Raw genomic sequence first — 19,564 nt, forward strand, 5'->3', positions numbered from 1 at the left:
CCCACCCACCCCCATTTTGTGAGTATCAAATTACTGCTGTCTTGTGAGTTTTCAGTGAAAACAACTATTTTAGGTTTTACTCACAGTGCCTTCTCTACCTGGGACCAAGTTGTGTGTCTATGGGTCAAGAGTGAGGACAAATCTGAGTGACAAATATCATGCTGGGACTTTTCTTTCCAATCTGATAATATGGTAAAGAATGCAGGTTCTAAAGTCAGATCACTGAGCTCTATGAAACCTAGTGAGAATTTAGGCAAGTTTCTTGACTTCTCTCTGTAAGCCTTTATTTTTTAATTGTATTTTTAAAAAATATTTTATTTATTTATTTTTGAGAAAGAAAGAATGAGAGCAGGAGCAATGGGAAGGGGCAGAGGGAGAAGCAGACTCCCCACTGAGCAGGGAGCCAGATTTAAGACTCAATCCCAGGACTCTGGGATCATGACCTAAGCGGAAGGCAGCTGCCCAATGACTGAGCCATCCAGGTGCCCCTCTCTGAGCCTTTATCACAGTCCCTCTAAAGTAGGCATAAAATCTGAGTCACAGGCCCATTAACTTTCTGAAGATCAAGCAAAAATAATCCATGATAGTGACTGGCATACAGCCACGACTTGGTAAATATCAGCTATCATTTTTTTTTCAAAATATTCACACTGTGGGGCAATCTAATTCTTAATGTGAAAAAGAAAAATGAGAAAAACTAATTTCAAGTGAACACAGGAACACCTCTTTTATGGAAGTGTTCTGGTATGCACGTGATGGAAATTGTTTATATCTTCAGGGGGTGGGACTAGGGGGTAGCCTTCCCATCCTCTCATCTCCATGACTTAATTCACAGATGTTGGGCAGGTGCTGGGTCTAAGTTTTGTAACAAATTTCTATCTATGATGACCACAGTCAATTTATTTAAAATATCTTTATAAAAGTATGTATTTATTTTTATTTTCTTAATTGTCCCAATAGTGCCAAATGTCATGATCGAGCTGCTATATTTTCCTCCATGACTTGATTAGCTGCACTAGTGGAATGAAATGGCTATTTTTGGCACAATGTTAACCATAACCTTAGTATCTCTGTTCATGATTTTCTTTATCAAACAATAGTAATTATACAGCTGCAAGGGGGAACAATGAGAAATGACTACTAAAACTCACTGAAATACTCTGAAATTCAAAGGGCTCAATAAGTAATAATGAGGCATAGTCAGTACAACACAGAGGACCCTATTTTATTTCTAAAAACAAACATTTCTGATAAACTAATTTGCATCACAGGAGATGAGAGACTACCTCATGCTCAAGTCAGGTTTGATAACTGATTCTTTTCCATACAGAGGAGGAACTATGAATTGTGGTCAGAATGAGAATCTAGACACTTCCATCATCATAAAACAGGGAGCTATTTTTTATACTCTGAATTGCATCTGCTGCATCTTCTCAAGGGGAAATCTATGAAATAAAAAAACCCCAACCTTCAAAAATTAAATTTCATCCTTTTTTCACATAGGCACTTTGAAGCATTAAGTTCAATTTCCAAAAAGTGCCTTAGTCGTGGAAGGTTTTGGTTGAAAAAATAAACCCTTGTGTTATGAAAATTGCCTCAGAGGATTTCATGGCCCTGACGTTCTTTTATTCATGAGTAATGAGTGCCAAAACTTATTTCAAAGTATAATGATGAATATGCTAATATAAATTTTGTTCTATCCACAAGCAATTGAATATCTTACAGCCGAGGACTAGTTCATTATCACAATATGAATGCTGAACTGAGTGGGTTGTTAGGGCTCTTCTTGACCTCCTTTGCACAAACAAGACCACATGGAATCAAGCTGTTACAAATACATTTGTACAATGCCTATTTTCCCTCCATTTGGGTCAGCTGAAACCACTGGATGGTTTTTGCAAATACCAAAACTCAGTGTATTTTATATTTTCTCCAACTTTTGCTACAGTGAGGGTTTAGCTGCAAAACAACTACTGATATTCACTGGTTGGCAATTACAGTTCCATGAAAAAGGAATGAAATCAAATTTTATTTATACTTAATCTTGTTAAGATTGAAACTATGTTTCTGAAAATAATTAAGAAGATAGCATAATGGACATAATACTACCAAATCAAGAACTGTACAATAAATCTAAAAATAGGTAACATTTATTAGAATAAATAACAATGAAAATATTGTTTATATGCTACTGACAAAAATTAGACTGTTGTCAAAATAACACCACACTATTAATAGAACAACAAAGGTTTACACTATTTCATTTTTTACTGTGGATTTTAGGTGCAATCCACGAAGGCTTAATTTTGGGGGGCACATGGGTGGCTCAGTCGGTAAGCGTCTACCTTTGGCTCAGGGTTATGATCCCAGGGTCCTGGGATCAAGCCCCACATTGAGCCCTGCATTGAGCCCCACATCGAGCTTCTTGCTCATCAGGAAGCCTGCTTCTCCCTCTCCCACTCCCCCTGCTTGTGTTCCCTCTCTCTGTGTCTCTCTCTGTCAAATAAATAAATAAAATCTTTTAAAAAAAAAGACTTAATTTTTCAAATTGGCTTTTAAACACTGAGATTCAGAAATCAGCATCAATTAAATAATCAAATTCAGTATTTAAATATCAAGCCATGGGAAATTATGCTGATTGTATTTTATTAGAGTCAACTGGCAGTTTTACACATTTAAGGAGATCTGGGAAGTTATTATGATGTGAGCAAAGAAGATCTGTCTCTTATTTGTGGGTGGTTTTAACTAGTGATAAGGAAATATATTTAGATTAGCTGAATCAGGCTGTGTCTTTTGTTCTAAAACAGGTAATTATCATCTCTAAGATTAAAGACTGAAAATACCTTTCTTACACATCAATCATTTTGTTCAGATTTTATTACCACACTATTATATATCCTAATGCACGGCCTATGAGGTTCATTGTGAAGAAGTGGTCATCCTGTTTTCCACTGATTTAAAAAACAATGCCACTATTTTCAGAAGGGAATTTTAAAGTATTAAACATAAGACAGGGATTCGAGTTTATAGCATTCATATTAGCATTTTAAAATAATTTCTTTACAATCACTAATCTTATCCACAGATGGGCTTATTTTTAGACATGATCCTCTTTGGAAGACTTAATGCTCAGTTACCTTTCTCTTTGCTGGTTGGTTTCTTGGTTAAAATACACCAGGATAACTGTCTTTGTTAGGGGGGAAAAACAAAATCTGACTGTGAATTAGCTCTTCTAATTGAGACAGCATTTTTGTGAAGGAGACATTTTATTTAAAAAATATACTTTATATTTAGACTTCTTTTTATAAAACCTATGTTGGGGAAATTGACAGTCACCTTTGTTCTGAATTATTTTTTAAATAACTTTCATTTTACAAAATGGACTATGCTTTTAAGATTAGTGAGCACTTTCAAAGCCATGTGCTCCAGTCATGCATATAGAATAGGTATAGTACATGCTCCAGTATGTACTGTATAGTACATGTATAGTACATGCTCCAGTACTTATGCATATAGAAGAGATTTTGTTCGGAAGTTATGATCTGGTCTAGAAAGAAATCAGATCTGTGTAATAATGCACAATTTAAGGTGCTACTTGAAATATATGACATGAAGAAAACTTTATTAAAAATTTTGTCTAAATGTAGAGTTGGATTTACTATGAAATTAATAAAGCCTCACTTGCAAGGGCCCCTTCCATGACCTTGGAAGAAGCGCCATATCTTTACAAGAACATACACTGATCAAGTTTGCAAAATATTTTAGCCACAAGCAATGAAGACCACTGTCCCTTTTCACTTCTACCTCCTACACTTTCCCTCTTCTCAAGAAGCCACACTTTGGGGATGGGGCACAAAGTGATGTTGAGTTGGGAATACATTTATTATAAAATGGTTTTAGGGAGTGATATTCCCCTAGCTAATATAAGCTTCAGATCAGACTTTTTTTCTTTTCTCTATACTGTTTGTAAATCAGTACATTAGATTTTAGTACATAATGTATCAAAATATTTGAAAGGTATTTAACAAAGTGTTTTACCTTATTCTCTGGTAATAGATAAAATGGATGGGTTAGGTTAGAACATAGAAAGAAGAATTTGAAGCTGGCCATGAAAACTGATAAACTGATAAATGTTAACCATCTCTGGATTTTGTCTTTATATATAATTTTGGTATGTGTTTACCCTGGAATTTTGCATTATTTTGATTTTTAAAAAAACTGCATCAAAATATTGTTCATCTTGATTACTGAGTTTTGGGGCACAACTTTAAATTTTGTGCCTGAGGTGGGTGTCTCACGTGCCCCGGCCTTGTCTCTCTGTAGCTACTGATCTCAAGACTCAGTCCTGCCTTATCCAAAATATTTAATAGTAACTTGAATATAGGTATATAAAACTTTTTTTAATTTCTATATTACACAAGGCTAGGTAGACGAGAGGTTTATAGCATCTAAATGCCTGACCAAATGTCAAAAGACAAAATGAAGCAAGATGAAAGCAAAGACATTATTAAGTAATTACATTCAGAAAGCCATTTGCCAAATTAAAGCTAGACAAAACAAAACAAACTAGTCTATTACATTCATGTAAAAAATGACCTGGGACTGCCCTGTCCATGCACTCAATGTGAATGAAAAGGGTGATGTGTGCCTCCCATAGCTAGGCTGCTCTCAGAACCATTCCTCACTCTTCCCCACCTCAGCTCTGGAATTCAGGAACAGCATTTCCATGGCTGCCCTGGACCCTGGCTTCTGGTTATGTTCACCCAATGCCAAGCTCTAAGAACTGGAAGCAGGAAAAGAAGAGGATCAGGAGTATTTTTCCCCCTCCTTCCCCCTTTCCTGTATCTTGTGACTCTTCTTCCCACAGACAGCTGATGCTGGGTCTCAATTCCCAGCTTCCGCTGTGTGGACATGGCTCCTGGGAGACATTTCAGTGTCTGAGGAGTGGTAACAGCTTCCTTTTCTGCTATCCCCTTGGTGGTCTCTGTACCCCCTGACTTCTCAGCTTTTCTTTCACATGCATAACTGATTCCTTCTATTATAGTTCCCTGTGGTTGGAAGTTGTAGACTTTCAAACTCAAGTTACAGTAATAAAAGGATGCAGATGAAGATACTGGAGAGTCCTTCAGTGTGCAACTGCAGTGTTGCACTTAAATATGGTGTTTTAAAATGGGCACGGTATGGAGGAAAGGAGCTCGGACATCTGGGTTTGAGAGGCAGCCTGTGTATCATTCCCAGTCCTAGTACTGACTAGCTGTGATCATGCACGAGCCAATGATTTCTCCAAACTTGAACTGACTGACCCTTAAAATGATGATGGGGGTCATATTATGCTGTGTACTGAGAGACTCACATAAGGTATGTGATAGAGCTTTATAAAGTGCAAGGCACATAGAGCTGCCCTTGTTATGTCATCTGAGGAACCATCTACCAAACAGAAGAGAAGCTTGAGAGAAGGAATGGCAGCAATCTGCATACATGGAGGGACTCTGGGTAGAAGAGAAGGCATCATTTTCTATAGTGCTCTAATAGAAAGAAGAGTGTCCAATGGATGGAAATTCCAGAGAAGCATATTTTGGCTCACCATGGAGCAGAGCTTTTCAGTAAGTAGAGCTGTTCAATAATCTAAGAGGCCGTCTTAGGAAGCAATGGGCTCCTGATCTCTGATCATATTCCAGCAGAGTCTGGTGACTCACAAATGGGGAAAAGATAATAATTCCTTATATAATAACAGTAACAACAGTAATTGCTAACATTTATTGAGGGCTTGCTGAGTGCCAAGTTCTGTTCTAAGCATTTAACATGCATTATTCATTTAATTATCACAAAAACCAAATGGATGCAAATGAACTCCTTTACAGAATACACTGAGGGACAGACATCTATAATTTGTCCAACATTACACAACTAACAAGTGGAAGATCTATAGGCTGTGGTTCTAGGAATTTTAGTATAAACATAAGAGATGCTTAATAAATGTATTTTAGCTCAATGTATTTTCCAAAATTACATTATATGAATGCTTTTCATTATTACTGTAGAGGCTGCCTTAGTTTGTTTCTAATAATATTTTTATTACAAAAGTAATAGCAGTTTATTATATAGACGATTTGGAAAATGCACACAAATGCAAAGACAAAATAGAAATCACCAGCAATCACAAAATCCAAATATCAAAACTTTGTTTCAGCATGCATTTCCAGCTATTTTTCTATTCACAGTTTTTACTCTTTAACAAATATATGTTTACATGCACATTTTAAAAAGGTTTTATGTTTTATAAAATTATTTTATTTAGCCAATTGATGGAAAAGAACTTTCATTGTTTCAGCTGCTATTTCCAAAGGATGAAACTAATAGTGATGTAATTTTCTGCATAGCTTCAAACGACCCTCACTGAGAGTGAAATCTTTATTTAAGTGCCATTAAGTGTCAGCCTTTCCTAATCCCTGGCTCCTCAACTCTGGCTATTAGGTTAGTTCTACTCTCTTTCTTCAGATCACTGTATTCCTACTGTAGTACTCATCTGCTTGATGTTGATACGCTTAATATGGGTCTTTCTCTGAATAGTGGAACTATTACTCTTGTTTTCCCCTGTATCCCAAGAGCCGTACAGGACCTTGCACAATAACATTTGTCAAAGGAACAAATAATATGTGAATAATGTATATTTACTCATTTATTTTTAAAGGTTTATTTATTCATTCTAGAAAGAGAGAGAGCTTGAGCCGGCAGAGGGGCAGAGGGAAAGAGAGAGGAACCCTCAAGCAGACTCACCATGGGGCTCTTTCCGAGGACCCTGAGACTGTGACCTGAGCAGAGATCAAGAGTCAGACACTTAACTAACTGAGCCACCCAGGTGCTCTGATACATAAATAGATATGTATTTATAAATTTATATATACATATATATGTGATATACATATATATATGTGTGTGTGTGTACACACACACATGCAGCACATGCATTACCACTAATAGAGCTCTGAAAAATGGGAGGAGGAAGAGAACAGACCTCTGCTTCAATGGGGTCTCAGGCTATGCAAATACCCTAAGGGAGATTTTTCTGGTAATTTGTTTAGGTATGTTCCACAGACCTTCCAAATCAGTCTCTATGAGTACTTGTTAAAAACTTAGATTTCCCAGCTTCACTTCAGATACACTAAATCAGAATTTTTAAAGAGAGACCCAGGTACATTTAAATATGTTCCCAAATACACAGAAGGTTGAGAGTCTCAACCAGGTGATTCTCAAATACACAATATTGCTGAGAACTACTATCCTTGCCCCGTTAGGCAGTAAAAAAAAAGTCCAGGAGTTCCCTCAGGAAACTTGGAATCATACTCAGAATCACCTATCCTGGGTACCTGATCCTCACTGCTCATTAGTCAGTGGATTCAGGGGAGATATGGAAGGCACAAGAATTTTCTCTTGAACAAATCTCAGAAGCACTCTGATGTCCCTAAAGTAATTTTTTAATAGCTGGGTCCATGTTTATTTAATGCATATTTCTTGATTATGTGATACTTCCTTGACAATAACTGATGTCTTCTGATGGAAGAATTTAGCTCTGATATTTTTCCTGGGATGAAAGGGTCCAATACGTACTCTCCACCCAGAGCTTTGATATGGAAGCCAGATAACAGAGATGCATGGTAAAGATATATTAGCTTTCTTTTAGCCATGGCCTTAGCTCAGCTATTCAGCAGAGGGTATGTGCTGATGCCGAGTCTATGTGGTAGGATACCACTAAGGGAAAGTCAAAGTCTGTGCTCTTATTTTGGCACTAAAAAAATGTATCCACAACACTGACAGTTGTTGATCTATATCATAATTTTAATAATATTGGCTTTGATAGTGAACTACATCAAATCCTAGAAAATCAAAGAAAGCTCTCATTCTAGGATAGATGTTGACGCCAGATATACATCATAAAGACCCAATTCTCCAAACAAAATAGACTAAGTCTCCTAGATCAATCTTAGTCTGCTTAGTTTTGCTCTGGTCACAACTAGAGAGATACAGAAGAAGACCTAGAACCTTCCCTCACAGAGCAATGGTTGGGCAGAGAAGATACTCACATTCAGTACAATAAGGCCCGAGGTATTAAGGGTAACACTACAGATTTGGAGCCTTAGTATGTGTTAGCTTACCTGATGGATGGCTTGTTACAGTAAAGATTTCTGGGTCCTACCCTCAGAGTTCCTGACACAGTGAGTCTGAGATGTTCAAGAATTTGTACTTCAACCAAATTTCCAGGGATTTCTGAGGGTGCTGATTCTGGATCACACTTTGATAACCACTTTGATAACCAATAGGCTAAATTAGGTGGGTCATTTGGTAAATGCTCTGTATATTCAAGAAAGGATTAATAAAAATCAGGGAAGTCTTTCTGACAAGAGGTCTTCCCAAATGAGAAAGGTATGGATGTTCCTGCTTCAGTGGGTACTTTGCTTAACTGAGTGTCATGTGTATAAGTGAGACACGGGCTTCGATGAGCAACTTGACACCACATTCGCCTAGATCAGTTCTGCTCGTGGATAAATAGTGCCTATACTCTCCATCCTCCTCTGAATGGCAATGGCTTCAGACCCTTCTTTGTCACTTTGCAATATCCTTTTGCCTCTCTCTGGAGGCCAAGTTTGTCTTGTCTCTTCTAGGGTGGGCGAGCACAACCACCAGGTGCCCAGATGGGGTCTAAGCAACTTATAGCACAACAGAGCTCTTACCACTGAGGGTCTGGGCACTGCATTTCTATTAAAACAGCCTAAGGCCATTCTCAGGGATCACATTATATTATTTACTCACACTGAGTTTATATCAAGCAAAGCTTTTTCTTTTTGAAAATATGTTAGGGTCTATTAAAATTATGAAGTTCTTAAGCTCAAACACTGTAGTTTATTTGATCACACATACACACACACATACACACAAAAGCACATATAAAAACTGGTGATATCAGAATATGATCTGTAGCCTAGTTTATAGTATCATACTCATGTTAATATCCTGCTTGATATTGTACTATAGTTATGTAAGATGTCATTACTCAGGGACAATGGGGAAAAGGTACATAGGACCTCTCTGTTGCCTTTTTCCAACCTCCTGTGAGTTTATAAATATTTTAAAATAAGAAGTTTTAACAAATTAGTAACTTACACTATTCAAGACCATCTATCAATGCTTTGGCTTAATTTCTTTGGCCATATCTTTAATTTTTTTTTTAATATGTACCCTTTACTCTCCAAACATGATGAAATCTGGTTTCACCACTTTGTAGTTCCATGACCTTAGGCAAGTTTAATTAGCCCCTCTTGACATTAATATCTTCATTTTTACAATGATATCAGCTAGATTAGTCATTTTAAGGATTGAATTAATACATACTTAGAAGAGTACCTGGCCCACAGCAAGCACCCTGTAAATACTGGCAATGATGCTGGTGATACCAATGACGGTGAAATGGTGAAGTGGTACTCACACCAACCTCGAGACAAGCCTGGTTACCTCCCACTCAGCCTCCCATACTCAAGCCTCCTCAATGCCACAAAGTCAGCTTGGGGACCATGTGTGGGAAGTGCATGTAGGAAAGGATTTAACACAAGGATACAGGTGCTTGAAAGGACTGTTGAAAACAAAGGTCAGGGAAGCCTCTGCTAGTTCTTAGGTTTGCCACTGACATTCACAGAATCAGAAAGTTCAAACAACTATGGGAAATTGCCATCGATGTTCACAGCTACCTTGAGCATGCAAGTAGGAAAATGCCAAAAGTCACAAAAAGCCCTCAACTATGCTGTAGCTCACACATCGGATTACTGCTGTCAAAGGAACAATAATATGGTTTTGTGTCTCCTTTGCCTCCAAGTTCTGTGTAAGACTCTCACTGACAGAATCTTTCCCAAAATGTAACTAACAAGGGTTTCATGGAAATGTTGCTCCCAGCCTTTTAGTCCCTATGATGCAGAGGAACTACACAGAGAACAGAGAAAGTGTTCCAATTTGACAAGAGACAAAATACATCACGTTTTTCTTGACTGCTTTCATTATTGTGCCAGTCACTTCTCTAAACCCTCCTTATATTCCTGTTTTTTGAAACTTCTTACATAAAATTTTACATTGTAGCCATTTATGAATGTGGATTAGCTCTCTTGCTAGACATAAAACTCTAGAAGTTTAAAACAGCATCAGCCACATAAGAGATTCTCACCACATGTTTATTAAAAGAGTGTATTAATGTATCCCATTCCTATTTTTTCATCATTTATTATTTGATATGAATAGCAATTTACAATGGAGCAAACCCTAAACTCTGAGGCACAGAGAGAAAAAGAAGAAACATTCGCACAAACAAAAATTGAGTGGTTTATTCAACCTCTTCTAAAAAGCAATTAAAATCTCTCAATAAAAAGACACATTTTCAATAAAACTGAAACATTTAAATGTTGAATTCCCTACAGAGAATGAATAACAACCTTGTGGTGATGGCTTTCCCACAGTTTCTACCATTAAAAGAAAGGCAGCCTCTCGCCCAGACACCTGTAATGGCTTAGGAAGTACTTAGGACCCGTGTGCTGTCTCCACTTCCATGGGTGGGCAAAACCGCAGGAAAGAAAAGGAAAGTGCCGTGTGTGGATTCACTAATAGAAGAAACCTAGCACTAGTACTCTGAGAGCACTGAAGACAAGTCACTGCAGCAGGGAGCTGGCCTTGTAGTTCTACTGACTTACATGATGAGACTGTATTTTAAAACAACACTGAAATCACCTTAAGGATGTAATGTTCTCCTTTTGGAATGGCCATTTTGTATACAAGAAAGAACAGTCTCTTGTGGTTCAGAAGCAGTCTGACATTTGGGAAATGCAGTAGTGCAATTAACAGCTGCTTCTCTAATAAAACTTTTTTTTCCTGTGGGGCTAAAATTCTTCACTGAGGCAGCTGTTAATTTCCAAATCAAATTCTGCTGGGTAGAGGGTGACTATTTATAGAGGTACTATTTGGGAAATTCTGAGAAAGACACTAGCTAGTACTGACATTCTCTGGTCATGAACTTATTCTGCTCTTTTTATTTATTTATTTTTGTCACAACCTTGAAAAAGGTCAATGTAGTTAAGAGTTAATAGATGGAATAATGGATCGCTCTATCTGTGCAACTGGATCTCTTTCAGAGGCAACTTGTGCAGCGGTCCTCATTATTCCGGATTAAAACTATAACTACAGAAATGTAGAAAAACTACTTCCGGGAGTATGTGAGGGGACAGATACATTAATAATAACTCACTATGTTGGGTGGAAGGAATGCTCCTTCAAAAGCATGATGATCCTGCCTTCAACTGTGTTGGCTGAAGGTGATTATGAAGACATCACTGGTATCGCTGGGTCTTTCTTAATGCTCTCTTCTTCCCTTATTCCATATCCCTTTCCTCTCAGATGGCCAATGAAGCTTTATCCCTCTTTTATGATATTCTCACAGGAGAAGTCCGATGTCACATATTTTTACCCAAATGCTTTACTTACTTAAGTCTGACTTAGAATAGACACATATCTCTCATGTAAAAGAACTTCAGGCTTCCACAGCCAACTGCTCTACTCAAAGAAGCCACAATCTCAAAACCATAAATAAGAAAGAAAAAATATTTCTTTGACTTCTTCTACAATACTAAGACTAGGATCTCTGTCCCATTTATTTACACATTCTCCTCCTAAAAAAGCACAGGCTTTCCCTCCAATCTGTGGTAGCTGGGATTTTCCAAAGTTGAAATTTGAAATCACGGGACAGAATACTGGATAGCTCTAAAGATCTTTCTGGTTTATTCTCTACAGTTTGGAAAGGGGTCTGAGAACATACATGTCTGTTTTTTGATTCGTTTATATAATCAAAAGGCTATTGAGAGAGAAGCCATTCAGGCTTGTTTGTCTAACTAGATTGCATGACATTTCACAGAAAGTCTATGATGCCTTTTCTTCAATTCTGAAATTCAAAAATCCTGAAAAAGTGAAAAGATTTTTGTGACTCATTTGGTGACAAAACCTCACTTGGTCTGAATTATTTAGTAGCAACAGTTGACTTCAATTAATGTGAGTCTTTTTATAGCACTGATTCTTCTTAGGGTGACTATTAATACATTTTACTGTAGTAATATGGTAATTATAAGGCAATGCCCCAGATCTCTGATGAGCTACATGCAATATATAGTGTATGCAATGTACATCACTCTAAAATTCCACAAATTTATAAATTATAAAACTATCTGGTCTCAAAATCTTCAGACTCCTGGAATGTCAGCTGTCAGACTGCCAACCTCTGTTGACAGAAGAGTCATCTACTGAATTCTGGTTTCTTTCTCAGGGAAGAATGAAAATGCTTCTAGTTTTGTTTTTTTTTCCCCCTTAGCTCCTTTAAAACTTTGCTGAAAATAGATGATCAATGAATATTGTTGACTAAATAATTTATTGTTGAATAATATAGCTAAAGGTAAAGAAGATGAGGTAGAAATGGATACATGGAAATACGGGGACACCAAGATTTATTTTCAAGGTGAGAAAGGCAAAACCAATTTTCCAGGTGAATAAGGTTTGGAGGAGGCAGAATTTTAAAAGATGAAGCTTCCAAATATAAAGTATTAAAAATACTCTTTCATAGAAAACCAAAATAGATTTTTTTCATTCTGTGCTTAATACCAGGATACCTGTGATTCCTTAAACACTGGGTGTCTTACAGAATAGAGAACTGGGATAACTATTAAAATTAGTTTATAAATCAGCTATCAATAATTTAAATCGGCACACCAGCTGAATGTGATACATTCATAATTTCATTTAAGGCTCATAAAAACCATGTAAGGTAGAAGTACTGTGTTTCCCATTTTATAGATGAGGAAGTTTCTAGATAAGTCAAAAAAATTGTCCAAAATCATTTAATAGTAAGGGTAACAGCCAGCATTCAACCCCAAGCAGAGTCCAGGTTAAAAAGAAAAAGTGGACAGTCCTTGCAATAACCACATGATATTGCATAATCTTTGCTAGACTCTGTTCTCTCAGGAGGGCTTAGTTGAGAATTCTCAGAAAGGCCCTTTTGGACATCAACTATGTAATCAGAGAAGCATTTAGTGGCAATGCAGAACAGAAAATCCAGTAATCCTTAACCAATAAGGATTTATATTTCTTGTTACGTGGGAAAGCTCTTGAAGGTGGCAGCTTCCTTTCACATGACTCTTGCCCTTCTCCCGTCTCCCTTTGCCCTTTCTGCTTGGATAGAGCCATCTTGCAACCACTGAGCAAGAAGAACAAGGGTGAGAGCTATCTGCTAAAATGACTGAACCAGAAGGGAAGAAGGAGCCCAGGTACTTGAGACCGTGGAGCTACAAGACCCACCATGGGCTGCTGGACATGTTCTGCAAAGAAAATAAAACCTTAAGCCATTACCTTCTTGAAGTTTCTGTGGCTTGAAGCGGATGTATTCGTGGCAGATGTACAGGGGAGTTCTGTTGTGCTCAAATGAGGAAAAAGAAATGGCTCTCCTTTTCACCTAGAGGTCAAGAAGAACATGGCTCCTCATTTTCTGCTTCTGACTCTGTAGTGAGACATTCGAATCTTTTTAGTCAGGGTTAGCCTCCCACAGTTTTTAATGTTTTTTGGTTGAGGTTGGCTTCATGTGTCCCATTAGAGAGGACATGCTATAAGGTTGTGTCTAGGACCCTGATTTTCCACTTTGGTTCCCGCTACACCTTTTTTGTTTATTAGGTCACCAATGTTTCTTCAAATCCATTCAAGTGGCTTAGAGCTAGAGTGACTGCATTTCCTCAGCTCAAGCAGTTGATGTAGTCACAAGTGTTTAAGCAAATACATTCACTGCCAAATTAGGAATATTTCATACTATTTCAATGGACATATAGGATAGTTGCATGTTTTCTCCATTAAAAAATAATTTTAATTCCACCATGCAGAGCTAATCACTGTTAACTCTTAACAGCATTACCTCCTAGATACATACGGAGACAGACATAAGCATTATATCCCCACTCACCTGCTTAAAATCTTAATGTACATTTAGCGTTTTTTTTTTTAAATATTTTTATTTAGTTATTACACAGACCGAGATCACAAATAAGCGGTGGGGGGGGGGGCGGGGGAAACAGGCTCTCTGCTGAGCAGAGAGCCCAGTATGGCCCTTGATCCCAGGATGCTGAAATCATGACCTAGGCCAAAGGCAGACGCTTAACCCACTGAGCCACCCAGACGCCCCTACATTCAGCTTTGTATCCTGCCAAGGGTTCACATTATGAAGTGGACAAGTCTCTCTTCTACAGTCTTTAAACCATGATTTGTTTTAGTGTCTGCATCATATTGTATTATATTACAAACTATATTTTATTTTTTACAATTCACTGTAGATGGATATTTTACTTGATTTGATATTTGGCCATGATAAACAACACAGTAACGAACAATGGTTATATGTACATTTCACGCTTCTGTTAGTTCTGAATATTTTCTTAGGACCAATTACTAGAAATGAACCTTCTGGACTAGAGTTACAGCTATGTTTACATACTACGAAATGCCTTTCGGAGAGACAGAGTGGAATTTTAATCCTGCCAGTGGTGTGTATGCAGCTTGCTGGGCTCGCAATAGCTTCAGCAGTTTCATCCAACTTTGACAGGTTTAAGAAGTCTGGAGCCTATTTCATAGGGAAAAAAAAGTCCTTAAATCTTACATCTCTTTAGTGAGTAAGATGGAACATCTAATTCATATGTTAGTTTGTGGCTATGCTTTATTGCTCTATGAATTACATGGATATATTTTACTGGTGGATATTTTAATTACTAACATATCATTGATATAATCTTTTTCTTCTCTGTATTTATGAAAAATACATTCCTGGTACAGGTACTGATATTTCCCAAAGGTGACCTACCTGTGGCCTTTCTGTGATGCTCCTAGGATACAGTAAATAGAAACCCTTGTGCAATTTGCAGAAAGCACTGGCATCTGTTGTTCAATAACTTGGAGGAACTTATACTCTTGATATTAGTGTTTCTTTCCTGAGTTTTCTTCACAAACGGCATGCACATAGAATGGGGGTCCATATTCTTTAAGTCACGTACATACTGTGAACAGTAAACTTGAAGTCTCTATCCCCTGATGCGTGCTTCATCTGTACCTGTCTTGCAGCTTTGTAGTCAGTCCCTCAACGTTTCCCCAAATCCTTGACTCTGAAAGTGTATGTTACCCTGAATGTCTTACAGCACTTTTTGAAGATCAAATATTTGTATCTCTTTTCTTTAGCTACTCTGAAAGTGGTACCATTTTCCTAGAAATGTTCACAAACAATTAACTTTAGGCATTTCTTTAAATCTGCTTGATACTTTAATTTCTTTGAAGCTAAAACAAAGCCTCATGTGGGAATACAGTATTCCATATTTTTATTATAATCACCTATTATAAGTTAGAGCACACTGAATACCTTGCTTTTTTTTAAACCTACCACTTGAAGCACCCCTTTGTTCTCACAAAAAGATTCTACAGTTCTCAGAGTTTATTACAACTGGATACTTTTTAAAAAAAGTAATAGCTCTGTAGAGTTTAAAAATTTTAAATGCTAAACTCACCTTTTCTGCTACTGGTTGCATATGCTCCTCATTCTCCCCAGACCAGCTCTATAGACTAAGATTCCTCATTGTGAAAACAGAAACTGATGATGTCATATCTGAGAATTTCATTGTACAGCACTGACAATGGGGAGGAAAGGACTCCCCCCTCCCCTTGTTTGTCTCTGAATAAAACATCATGCTACCTCTAAAATAAATATGTACTATGTCTCATCCTTACTCTACAAAGAGCCCTATAGGACTATACTATGTAACATGGTGGATAACTAAGTCAGACATATTATGTTTCAAAGTGAAAATAAGGCAGAGCCTTTCTTTTAAAGGAAGATTTCTGCTTTTAAGGTTTGCACAAGGTCAACTATACCAAGGAATTATTTCTGCTGAATAATATATATATGAACAATATACACATGAACAATACAAATAAGATCAATGAGAGAATGTTTAATTACATTACAATGACTTCCTTTGGTTGCATGCTCAATGTTTCCATCAACTTACAGCCGTTCATACTTAGTATCTTATTTGTTCTGAGATATTCTCTGAGGATGGTCAATATTTGGTGTCAGTAATAGTTATAGTAACTAGGATTTACTGGGCTTGTGTTAAGTCCACCCATGGCCTGCACTGGCCTATACAGAATCTTAAAATAACTTAGAAAAAGCCTCTCAGGAGGTGGGCACAGGGCTTAACAAGCAATGGTACTCTTGTACAGATTTAAAGATACTTCAGAGTCCATAGTCTCTCATGGTTCACCTCCCCTTCCAATTTCCCCCAACTCCCTTCTCCACTCTAAGTTCCCATGAGGGTTTTGAAGGGACGGGGGTGGGAGGTTGGGGTACCAGGTGGTGGGTATTATAGAGGGCATGGATTGCATGGAGCACGGGGTGTGGTGCAAAAATAATGAATACTGTTATACTGGAAAAAAATAAATAAATAAATAAATAAAATCACACTGAGGTCTTAATTTCAAAAAAAAAAAAGATACTTCCCCCAAAAGAAATGCAAATAGATTAAAGACCTAATGTGAGACCTGGAACCATGGAACTCCTAAAAGAAAACATAGGCTGCAATCTCTTAGACCTTGCCCCTGGAAACATATTTATGGATAAGTTTCCTGAGGCAAAGGAAACAAAATAAAAAATAAACTACTGGGAGTATATAAAAATAAAAGCTTTTGCACAGTAAAGGAAACCACCAATGAAACAAAAAGGCAACCTACTAAATGGAAGAAGATATTTGCAAATGATATATCTTATAAGGTGTTAAATAATTTAAATAATTCAACATAAAAAGACTGCCTAAAATAATGGGCAGAAGACCTGAAGAGAAACTTCTTCAAAGATAATCTATAGATGGTCAGTAGACACATGAAAAGATATTCAACATCACTCATCACCAGGGAAATGCTAATCAAAACTACAATGAGATATGACCTCACACCTGTCAGAATGACTAGTATCAAAAAGAGAAGAAATGACAGCTGTTGGTGAGGACGTGGAGAAAAGGGAACCCTCCTGCACTGTGGGTAGGAATGTAAATTGATGCAACCACTGTGGAAAACAGTATGGAAGTTGCTCAAATAAATTGAAAATAGAAATGTCTATGACTCAGTAATTCCCTACTAGGTATTTTCCAAAGAAAATGAAAACACTAACTTGAAAAGATAATATGTGCTCTTATGTTCATTGAACCATCACTTACTGTTGCTAAGATATAGAAGTAATCCAAGTATTCACTGATAGATGAACAGACATAGATATGCTGTGTATAGACACACAGACCTAGACATACACACTGGAATATTACTTGTCCATCAAAAAGAAGGAGATCTTGCCATTTGCAACAACATGGATGATGCAGAAAATATTGTGCTAAATGAAATCAGTCAATCACAGAAAGACAAAGACTATATGATTTCACTCATATGTAGAATCTAAAAACCAAAACACATACAAATAAACAAAAAGTGGAAACGGACTCATAAATATATTATGAGAACAAGCTGGTAGTTGCCAGAGGGGAAGGGTGGGGGGATGGGTAAAATAAGGGAAGGGGATTAAACGTTAAGAACTTCCAGTTACAGAATAAATAAATCATGGAGATGAACAGAACAGCACAGGGAAAACAGTAATATTGTAATGACGGTTGTATGTGTGTAAGTACATTTATAGTGATGAGCACGGCATCACTGGAGCCACCATGTTGTGTACCTGAAACTAATATGAAATTGTATGACAATTACACTTTAAAACATTTTTTAAGTTATAAACACATACATACATACATACATACATATATGCATACATAAGGTCCTGTTTCATCCTCTAGGCAGACACAGTCCCATATCCAGGCTCAGGCTTAGGGAATAGCATATGGCTAGATTTTAGTCCCTTCTTGCTTCCTCAGCAAGAAATCTTTGTTCATGGTACAATGTACACATCCATGTGTAGTGTGAAGTACTTTATGTGGATGAACTAGTTTGTGGGGGCAAGACCTCCATGATTTGGGAGTTATTATCAAAAGCACAGTGAGCTTAAGTAACTCAGAAGGGGAGAACGGGGGCCAGGGACGTCCTAGCTTCCTGACACATCCCAGGTGGGCTGAGAATGTGGCTTGCAGGAGGAGAAAACTGCCTTCCATGAATTCAGATACCCTGGTATTTGTATGAGATGGTTAACAGAGCCCCTGAAAGTGCTTCCCAGTCTCCCAGCTCAGCCCTAGAGTTTACAACCATGGGAGGGAAGGAGAAGGGTTTGTGACAAACTAGGAAAGCAAGCCTAATAAAAGTGGTGTAATAACAGTTACCAAAAGCCTCAGCAAGAGGATGATGAGACATTTACAGATTATTCAGGGTTGTGTCACCTGGAACCATCTTTTTCTTTAGATACATTGATGTACCTAGACCTGATAGCATGAAGATCTGAGGAGCATATGTTGTATTCTTAAGTCATCCACAAAGGCCAAAGTCACCCAGGATTATTTAGCGTCATCAGATAGGACTGTGAGCAAGGGACACAATGGGAAAGCAGTGCTGAGGACCATGTTGGGGATCAAAGGATGTCACCGGGGTAAACAGTGCCCCAAGTGTCACACAGCACCAGTGGCTGGGAAGTGAGTCTGTCATAGCACAGCAGCAAGCATGGGGGCACCAGTGGAGGCGGTGACCTGGAACACTCCAGGTGAGCATGGGTTCAAAGGTCCCTGCCACAAGAGAGGCCTGTTTGGGAGTTCAGAGCTGAAGACTTTGGACGGTTTCCTACACCTCTGTTTGAACACAACACCCCATACCCCCTGCCTTTTCTTCCTGGAAAACAGGAATGAGAGCCTAGGAGACAGGCTATCATGAAGCAGAAGGATTTGTACAAACGAAGGGGATGAACATCTTCAGGAAGTGGAGATAACTCCAGGGAACGAGACTGTGCTCAGGAACCACACCCACTGGCTAAGGCAAAAAGCTTGTCCTATGGGACAGTGGAAGCCAAGACTGAAGGTAGGTAGGAGTCACACTGCAGACAGGTGAGAATTCTAGAATGGCGATTCACATTTTTGAATATCTTTTATTTGCTGGGCAATGTAATATACCCGAGGCCATTCCATTCTTATAATAACCACTATTTTTCATGGTTTTTATTTATACCTATAATTCCCATTTTACTGATGAGGAAAATGAATTTCAGGGAAGTTAAATAACTCACCTAAATTTAAGGGTAGATCAAGGATTTGAACCCAAATTTATCTGATCCCCAAATCTAATCACTTTTTATTATCCCATGTCGTCAGATTTTAACAAGTGGGTTCTTGAGAAACATGATGGGATTAATGCCTGAGGAAGATTAAAATAATTCTGGTGAGTACAATGGACTAGAGCAGAGAGACCACAGACAGGGAGCATTTTTAGGAAGTAACTGTAAGCAGAGCCTAGACTAGGTTGATCCGCAAAGGAAAGATACAGA

General features: G+C 37.8%; 1 long non-coding RNA gene across 4 annotated transcripts in view; it reads right to left on the reverse strand.

The window, feature by feature from the left end:
• Positions 1-19,564, reverse strand: part of LOC116586343 — a 205,727-nt gene that overhangs the window by 16,164 nt on the left and 169,999 nt on the right. For 2 of the 4 annotated variants that reach the window (XR_004283992.1, XR_004283989.1), the window contains 2 exons: positions 13,423-13,570; positions 11,747-11,984 (listed from right to left, as the gene is read on the reverse strand). This is a non-coding gene — a long non-coding RNA (uncharacterized LOC116586343). Of the gene's footprint in view, positions 1-11,746; positions 11,985-13,422; positions 13,571-14,551; positions 14,678-19,564 lie in introns of those variants that run through there. The other 2 variants (XR_004283990.1, XR_004283991.1) reach the window with 2 other exon arrangements.

The sequence above is a fragment of the Mustela erminea genome, chromosome 3 (assembly GCF_009829155.1).
Source record: "Mustela erminea isolate mMusErm1 chromosome 3, mMusErm1.Pri, whole genome shotgun sequence".
NCBI classification, from domain to species: domain Eukaryota; kingdom Metazoa; phylum Chordata; class Mammalia; order Carnivora; family Mustelidae; genus Mustela; species Mustela erminea.